Genomic DNA, 9,159 nt, shown 5'->3' with positions numbered 1-9,159 from the left:
CCCAAACTGCCTTCCTCAAAATGAAGTAACAAATATTCAAGTTATTATGAATTATTTAAAATGGGAAAACTAGACCAATTCAATATAGATCAAATATCTGAATATAATTATATATATCATGGAACAAATTTGCTTAATTATTTAATTTCATCTTTATAGCTCTCATTGACTTTTAATATATATATATTTAATTTGCAATATTTCAAAATGTAAAAAAGAAAAAAAAAGTAGAGATTAGTGTAAGAAACTCCATGTATCCATTACTCAGCTTAAGTAACTATCAAACTGCAAATCTTATTTCATCTGTAACCCTACCTACCGTACCTCCAATCTCAGGTAATGTTGAAACAATTTCTAGACATAATATCATTTCATTCTTAAAAATTTCAGATTATAAGAACTTTTTGAAACATAACAATAATATCATTAAGACTCCTAAAAGTATTTATAACCATTTCTTAATGTCATGAAATAACTAATGTTCAAATTTCTCTAAGTATCTCATAAATATTTCATTAGAATTGATTTATTTGAATCTGTATCTAAGATTTACTCATCATATTCTTTTGATATTTCACTGTCCTTTTAAATCTATCAGTCACCCCTCCCTTTTTGTAAAAAATTGCTATTTATTTGTTGACAAAATTGTCTCACTGTCTTGTTATTCCCTCACACACTAGGTTTTGATAATTTCATACTTGTGGTATAATTTAACATGTTGCTCTCTTGCCTGTATTAAAACAAACAAACAAACAAACAAACAAAAAAACCTGGGAGTTACATCTAGAAATTTGATCAGATTTTGTTTAAGATATTCTCCCAGTTTTATAGGCACTCAGTCACAGAGACTCTCCCCTATAGCTTACATTTGTGCTCATGTGAAGCTCCCTCCTCATCTCCTTGACCTTAGGCATTGTGTAAGATGCAATCCCAAGCTTAAGAATAAACTGGTATAATTCTCAGAAGCAGCTGAGAATTGTCATTAGTTTGAATCTCCAGAAAAACCCAGTACTTGTGCTTCATTAATATGTCAAGATACTCTTCATTATCCTAACCTATATGAATTTGGAAAATATTATTTATAAAAATGGTAGAAATAAAGATACTGAATAAATACATTGTTGAGGAAATGTTATTATGGCCCTTTAATCTTTGTTACTGAAAAATCATAGATAATTGTTGTTGATGCCTTTGGGGGGTTCATTTTATCCTTTTAAAGTCATTTCTTTTTCTGTACCTTCACATAAAACTCTTCTGCATGTCAGTTTTTCCTGATATCTTACCTTCAACTCAGTTTCTCCAGCCCACAGATTGACTTAAGGACTATATTCTCCATGACAGGAACATTTTAAAATTTGTTTTTGCTTATTACTGGGAAAGCCCAGAAGATCGATGAGTATCAGAACGGACTCTTAACCTTCCTTTTCTCTCTTTTCTTCAGTGTTCTTCAACGGCACCCGCTGACTAATGACAGTGCAGATCAGCCCTTAGTTTGAGACCCATATAAATCTGAGGGGTGTTGTTATCTTGCATTTTCCTTAAGAAAGTGATTGGGATAAAAGAACCTAAATTCAACCTTTTTTTTTCTCCTCATGGCTTTTTCACTTCTAGCTGATTTCAGAACTGCCCTTACACTGTGCTGTCCTCTCTCCCTGACCTTCCGTTCCACACTAATGAACCCTGTTAATAGCTAATCTTTGTTCTGTGATAGCAACTATTTCTAATCTGGGATGTTCAAATTAGCAGTTTTCCTTAACTTGTGGCTAATTATAGTTATTTTTTAACCCAATTTTAAATGTGGTTTCTTCAAATCTCTTGCTTTCCCCTCTGTGACTTTCTATTGCTCAGCAATCTTTGCAATTCAAAACAGTGTTTGGATGAAAGGGAAAAATTGATGCTTTAAGTTAATTTGATTTGTTTCCATATTTTGGGGGTGATTTGTAACTTTAAGAAATTGGTGTGCTTATTATTTTTTTCTTAAATATGTTTCCAAACTATCACCAAACAAAAACAAGCAAAAACCTGAAATACTTAATTTTTTTCCAAAAAAATAGATACTGGAAATTTTAAACTTATCCAACCAAATATGTACACATTATTTTTGCTCTCTATTATATACATTTGCACATAAAGCCTAAGCTTTTCTTTTCTGCTTTACATAACAACAGCTAAAAATATTTATTACACATCTATTTTGTGTCAGAAACTGTGTCACATATTAGGAATACAGTGAGAGAGGAACAAGTTCTATCCTTTATATTGTGGAACTCTAGAAAGAGTTAATAGCTGAATGGGTCAGCTACTTTCTGTCAAGCACTCATTGCCATTTCTTTTGCAGTGAACACAATTTGTTCCAACTGTCACTTGTAGAAAAACTAAGAGGTCTTCAAAGCAACATGTGCAGTTTCTTGATTATTCATTTATGTCCAATTTCCTCTCAATTTCATTTACAGGTTTTATATTGGCTGGTGGCATGTGGTACTGAGAGCCCCGAAGCACTTAAGAAAGTGAAAAGCAGAAAGAAAGAAAAAAAACCCCACATAAAACAGAAAGTCAGAGGTGAAAAGCTAGATCTAGACACCTGATAGACGTAGGTTTATTTGTAGTTTCCTCTGCAATATGTTTGAAAGTTTAATAGGATTATATGCTTAAAGTCAGAATTTTATTCTGTGCAATTTACATAAAGTGAGGAGTGGATATTTTACAATCTTGATTAGGGCTGATAATGTATGCTTTATAGTAAGAATTTGTAACTGGGACTTGGTCAGCAACAAAAAGCTGACAAGGCTCTTGTGCCACTCTGCCAGATGCCCCTGAAGTGTCCTTTTCTCTCTTCTTCCCTCCATGCCCACACCCATCATTGCTCACACCAAGGAAGAATCTATGCAGGTTAGAGAGAGTGAGTTTACTCCCTCTTATGACCTTCCCCCACATTTGGGAAGCCTCCACAAAAATTGCATTAATGAATTTGAAATTCAAAATGTGACCCAAAACACATTCTTATATTCAGTTGTAGATTTCCTATCATTATTGGAGAGGCGGCAACAATAAAGTGATGTGACGTATTATATTTTTTCAGTATTATATTTTGTTAGTAGACTGTGAACTTGGCTGTCACTCCACTTTAAAATTTACCAGTGTTCTTGTCCACACTCTGTTTTCTTCTTTCACCCTCTCCCAACCATTTCTAGTGAAACAAATCTCCAGAGAATCATAAAATCATAGAAAATTAAACTAGAAAAGACCCGAGAGATCATATTTTCTATTTCCTTTATTTTAGAGATGAAACTGAGGCTCAATTTTCTATAATTTGACAAACATTATGACTTAAAAATAGTATTCAAAGGAAATATAAATATTGTTAGAAGGAGAACTTCCCAGACAGAATGATATTCTGGAATGGTCTGTAAGTCCCTGTGGGTAATTAGGCAGATGGCTTATTGCTTAATTTCTAAGTCAAGTTCAGGTTTTCTCTCCTTACTTTAAAAGTAAATGTTACTCAAAGGGAGAGTGAATTTTTTACACAGTTAAGAAACAGACATGGGAAATACCAGACCACTTTTCAGCAAGATTATGTTTAACTTATTAGATGAGGAATAGGTCTAGTTACATGATATTTCATATATACATTTTGTAATCTCATATGATTTTCTTCAACTTTTCTGTAATAAAATATGCACACAGTGTGATTGGCAAGTACAGTGTTTTTGAATGGGCATGAATACATGTAAATATACATATTTAAATGTTTTATTTGTATACATACATATGTATAAATATGTTTAAAGAATGCATTTGCTCATTGGGTGAATTCCACCATATTCTAACAATATAGTTGCCTATTTAGAAATTTGCGGCAGGGGTGGAAATTAGCAGTAACTAAGAGGAAAAAAGAAAAGTAAAGGGATGACAATTTGTTAAATCCTTACCATGGGTCAGGCGTCAGACTACTGGCTTTATGTATATCTCAATCAATCTTCACAATAGCACTAACAGGTTGATGTCTCCTCATCTCAGCAATAAAAAAGTTGAGGCTCTAGGGAGGTTAAATGACTCTCCTTGGGTCATATAGATGGCAAGTGGTAGAGTATGAATTCCTGCTCAAATCCAATTGGCAGCAAAGAAAAACAGCTAAAGGTAAAATGGCATTTACTATTCATAAGTATTTTACATATTTTTTTACATATATTGATCCATTTTATCATCATAGAAACTAATGGGGTTGATACTGTTATTCCCATTTTATAGATAGGAAAACTAAAGCCACTAGGAGCTTTAGTAACTTGCTAAAGTGCACACAGCTAGAGTGACACATCCTGGATACAAATCCAGGTTGCCTGGCTTCACTCTGTACTTAAATTCACTTATCTACACTGCTCTCCAAAGTGGATACCTTGTTCCTTCCATCATGGTCAACTTTCTGAAACTGCCTTGAGGCACAAAACATCAACAATCACATATCTTGGGAGTAGGAGACTTTAATTTCATCTGGTCCCAGGACTTCAGCTAGATAGCTATCAAATCATTCTGAATTCAACCAGAGATCTAAGAAAAGGATAGCTGCAACTCTACAAATAGAAAAGCAACTATTTTCTGCAAGAATGACAAGATGGAAAAACTCACCTCCAAAAAAGAGAACAAGAGGCAGTACTGGCTGCCAGGGACCTAATCAGTACAGATATAAGTAAGATGTTGGAACTAGAGTTCAGAATAATGATTATAAAGATACTACCTGGGCTTGAAAAAAAGCATAGAAGACACTAGGGAATCCCTTTATGGAGAAATAAAAGAACTAAAATCTAATCAATTCAAAATAAAAAAGGCTATTAATGAGATGTAATAAAAAATGGAGGCTCTGACCCCTAGGATAAGTGATACAGAAGAAAGAATTAGTAATATAGAAGACAAAATGATGGAGAATAAAGAGGCTGAGAAAAAGAGAGATAAACAACTACTGGATCATGTGGGGAGAATTTGAGAGATAAGTGATACCATAAAGTGAAACAATATTAGAATAATTGGGATCCCAGAAGAAGAAGAAGAAAGAGAGAGAGAGAGGGACAGAAGGTATACTGGAGCAAATTATAATGGAAAACTTCCCTAATCTGGAGAAGGAAACAGGCATTCAAGTCCAGGAGGCACAGAGAACCCCCCTCAAAATCAATAAAAATAGGTCAACATCCTGACATATAATAGTGAAAATTGCAAATCTCAGAGACAAAGAGAACATCCTGAAAGCTGCTCGGGACAAGAGATCCATAACCTACAAGGGTAGAAATATTAGACTGGCAGCAGACCTATCCACAAAGACCTGGCAGGCCAGAGAGGAATAGCATGATATATTCAGAGTGCTAAATGAGAAAAATATGCAGGCAAGAATTCTCTATTCAGCTAGGATGTCTTTCAAAATAGAAGGAGAGAGAAAAAGCTCCCAGGACAAACGAAAGCTAGAAGAATTTGTGATTACTAAACCAGCCCTGCAAGAGATATTAAAAGGGATTCTTTAAGTGAAGAGAGAGTCCAAAAGTAACACAGACCAGAAAGGAACAGAGACAATATACAGAAACAGTGACTTTATGGGTAATACAGTGGCACTAAATTCATATCTTTCAATAGTTACTCTGAATGTAAATGGGCTAAATGCCCCAATCAAGAGACACAGCGTGTCAGCTTGGATTAAAAAGCAAGACCCATTGATACACTGTCTGCAAGAGACTCATTTTAGACCCAAAGACACCTCCAGATTGAAAATGAAAGTGTGGAAAACCATTTATCGTGGTAATGGATATCAAAAGAAAGCTGGGGTGGCAATCCTTATATCAGACAAATTAGATTTTAAACTAAAGACTGTAAAAAGACATGAGGAAGAACACTATATCATAATTAAAGGGTCTATCCAACAAGAACTAACAATTGTATATATTTATGTCCCTAACATGGGAGCAGCCAATTATATAAACCAATTAATAACAAAATTAAAGAAACACATTGACAATAACACAGTAATAGTCAGGGACTTTAACACCCCACTCACTGCAATGGACAGATCATCTAAGCAGAAGATCAACAAGGAAACAAAGGCTTTGAATGACACACTGGACCAGATGGACTTTACAGATATATTCAGAGCATTCCATCCTGAAGCAACAGAATACACATTCTTCTCGAGTGCACATGGAGCATTCTCCAGAATAGATCACATACTGGGTTACAAATCAGATCTCAACTGGTACCAAAAAATTGGGATCATTCCTTGCATATTTTCAGACTACAGTGCTTTGAAACTGGAGCTCAATTGCAAGAGGAAATTTGGAAAGAACTCAAATATGTGGAGGCTAAAGAGCATCTTACTAAAGAATGAATGGGTCAACCAGGAAATCAAAGAAGAATTAAAAATAGTCATGGAAACAAGTGAAAGTGAAAACACAACTGTTCAAAACCTTTGGGATGCAGTAAAGGGGGTCCTAAGAGGGAAGTATGTAACAATACAAGCCTTTCTCAAGAAACAAAAAAGATCTCAAATACACAACTTGACCTTACATCTAAAGGAACTGGTGAAAGAACAGCAAATAAAGCCTAAACCCAGTAGGAGAAGAGAATTAATAAAGATTAGAGAAGAAATCAATGAAATAGAAACCAAAAGAACAGTAGAACAGATCAACGAAACTAGGAGCTGGTTCTTTGAAAGAATTAGTAAGATTGATAAACCTCTGGCCAGACTTATCAAAAAGAAAAGAGAAAGGAGAATGAGGCGAAGATGGAACTGAAGCCGGGCACAGGCAGTGGACACAGTCCTGCCAAGAGCCGAAGATGTCAATGAACATATACTCAACGTCAGGTCACCAGTGATAACCTGAGTCTACATGACATGCTGGCCTAGATCAGTGAGTCTCTGCAGCTAAATCTGACGAAGATCGAACAGTTGTGCTCAGGGGCTGCCCATTGTCAGTTTATGGACATGCTATTCCCTGGATCCATTGCCTTGAAGAAAGTGAAATTCCAGGCTGAGCAAGCACGTGAATACATCCAGAACTTCAAAATACCACAAACAGGTTTTAAGAGAATGGGTGTTGACAAAATAATTCCTGTGGACAAATTAGTAAAAGGAAAGTTTCAAGACAATTTTGAATTTGTTCAGTGGTTCAAGAAGTTTTCTGATGTAAACTATGATGAAAAAGACTATGACCCGGGGCGCCTGGGTGGCTCAGTCGTTAAATGTCTGCCTTCGGCTCAGGTCATGATCCCAGGGTCCTGGGATCAAGCCCCGCATCGGGCTCCCTGCTCCACGGGAAGCCTGTTTCTCCCTCTCCCACTCCCCCTGCTTGTGCTCCCTCTCTCGCTGTGTCTCTCTCTGTCAAATAAATAAAAATAAAATCTTTAAAAAAAAAAAAAGACTATGACCCTGTAGCTGCTAGACAAGGTCAAGAAACTGCAGTGGCTCCCTCCCTTGTTGCTCCAGCTCTGGACAAACTGAAGAAATCTCTCAGCTCTAGCAGTGCAGCTCCTCAGAGGCCCATTGCAACATGCAGAACTATTGCAACCCCTAAGGCTGGGCTGGGTGTGGTGAAAAAGAATCCTGGTGTGGGCAATGGGGATGATGAAGCAACTGAAATGATGCAGCAGGTCAATTTACCGTCGAAGACTTGGAGAAAGAAAGAGATTTCTACTTTGGAAAGCTAAGGAACATTGAATGGATTTGCCAGGAAAACAAGGGGGAAAACAACCCTGTATTGCAGAGGTTGTGGACATTGTCTGCCACAGACGAAGGCTTTGTGATACCTGATGAAGGGGGCCCAGAGGAGGAACAAGAAGAGTATTAACAGCCTGGACCAGCAGGGCAACATCTGAATTCTTCACTCCAAATCATGTGCTTAACTGTAAAATACCCCCTTTTATTATTCTTAGAGGACTTACTGGTTTCTTTTCATGAGCAAACAGTACCTCTTCTTAAAGTGCACTCTGCAGAAGTTTCACCCCTTTTCCAATGAGTTTGAATTAGGAACTTTTACCCTGTAGCAGAGCAGTATTAACATCTAGTTGGGTCACCTAGGGAACAAAGAGGCTGACCATGGGGCTCACTGTATGGACGCTGTTAACACTGATTGCTGGAGAAGGTGTTTTTATGGAATACACTGAGGTGGAGACCTTAGTAGAGAAATGTACAGACTGATTTGAATTTTAAGCTAATGTGAAATCTTGGCAGAGAACGTTTTAATAAATAAATGCCTTAAGAGTATTTAAAATAAAAAAAAAAAGAAAAGAAAAGAGAAAGGAGCCAAATAATTAAAATCAGGAATGAAAGAGGAGAAATCACAACCAACACCAAAGAAATACAAACAATTATAAGAACATATTATGAGCAGCTATATGCCAACAAATTAGGCAATCTGGAAGAAATGGATGCATTACTAGAAACTTAAAAACTACCAAAACTGAAACAGGAAGAAATAGAAAACCTGAAAAGACTCATAACCAGCAAGGAAATTGAAGCAGTCATCAAAAATCTCCCAACAGAGTCCAGGGCCAGATGGCTTCCCAGGGGAATTCTACCAGCCATTTAAAGAAGAATTAATACCTATTCTTCTGAAGCTGTTTCAAAAAATAGAAATGAAAGGAAAACTTCCATACTCTATGAGGCCAGCATTACCTTGATCCCAAAACCAGACAAAGACCTCACCAAAAAGAATTACAGACCAATATCCCTGATGAACATGTATGCCAAAATTCTCACCAATAACCACCCTATAGGATCCAACAGCACATTAAAAGAATTATTCACCACGACCAAGTGGGATTTATTCCTGGACTGCAAGCATGGTTCAACATCTGCAAATCAATCAATGTGATACACTACATTAATAAAAGAAAGGACAGGAAACATATGATCCTCTCAATTGATGCAGGAACAGCATTGGACAAAGTGCACCATTCTTGATTAAAACTCTTCACAGTGTAGGGATAGAGGGAACATAGCTCAATCTCATAAAAGCCATATATGAAAAGCCCAAAGTGAATATGATTCTCAATGGGGGAGAAACTGAGCTTTTCCCCTAAGGTTAGGAACATGGCAGGGATATCCACTATTGCCAGTGTTGTTCAACCTAGTATAGAAGTCCTAGCCTCAGCAACCAGACACCAAAAGAAATAAAAGAAGTCAAA

At 36.4% G+C, this 9,159-nt stretch overlaps 1 pseudogene; it reads left to right on the top strand.

Moving 5' to 3' along the window:
* The first annotated feature begins 6,617 nt into the window (after positions 1-6,617).
* LOC102741325 (microtubule-associated protein RP/EB family member 1-like) lies at positions 6,618-8,317 on the top strand (annotated as a pseudogene).
* The last annotated feature ends 842 nt before the right edge of the window (positions 8,318-9,159 follow it).

This window comes from Leptonychotes weddellii, chromosome 1 (genome assembly GCF_054177405.1).
Source record: "Leptonychotes weddellii isolate Sample4059 chromosome 1, ASM5417740v2, whole genome shotgun sequence".
In the NCBI taxonomy this organism is placed as follows: Eukaryota; Metazoa; Chordata; class Mammalia; order Carnivora; family Phocidae; genus Leptonychotes; species Leptonychotes weddellii.
The sequence above is the reverse complement of the archived record's forward strand: the minus strand, read 5'-3'. Positions and strand labels throughout refer to the sequence as shown.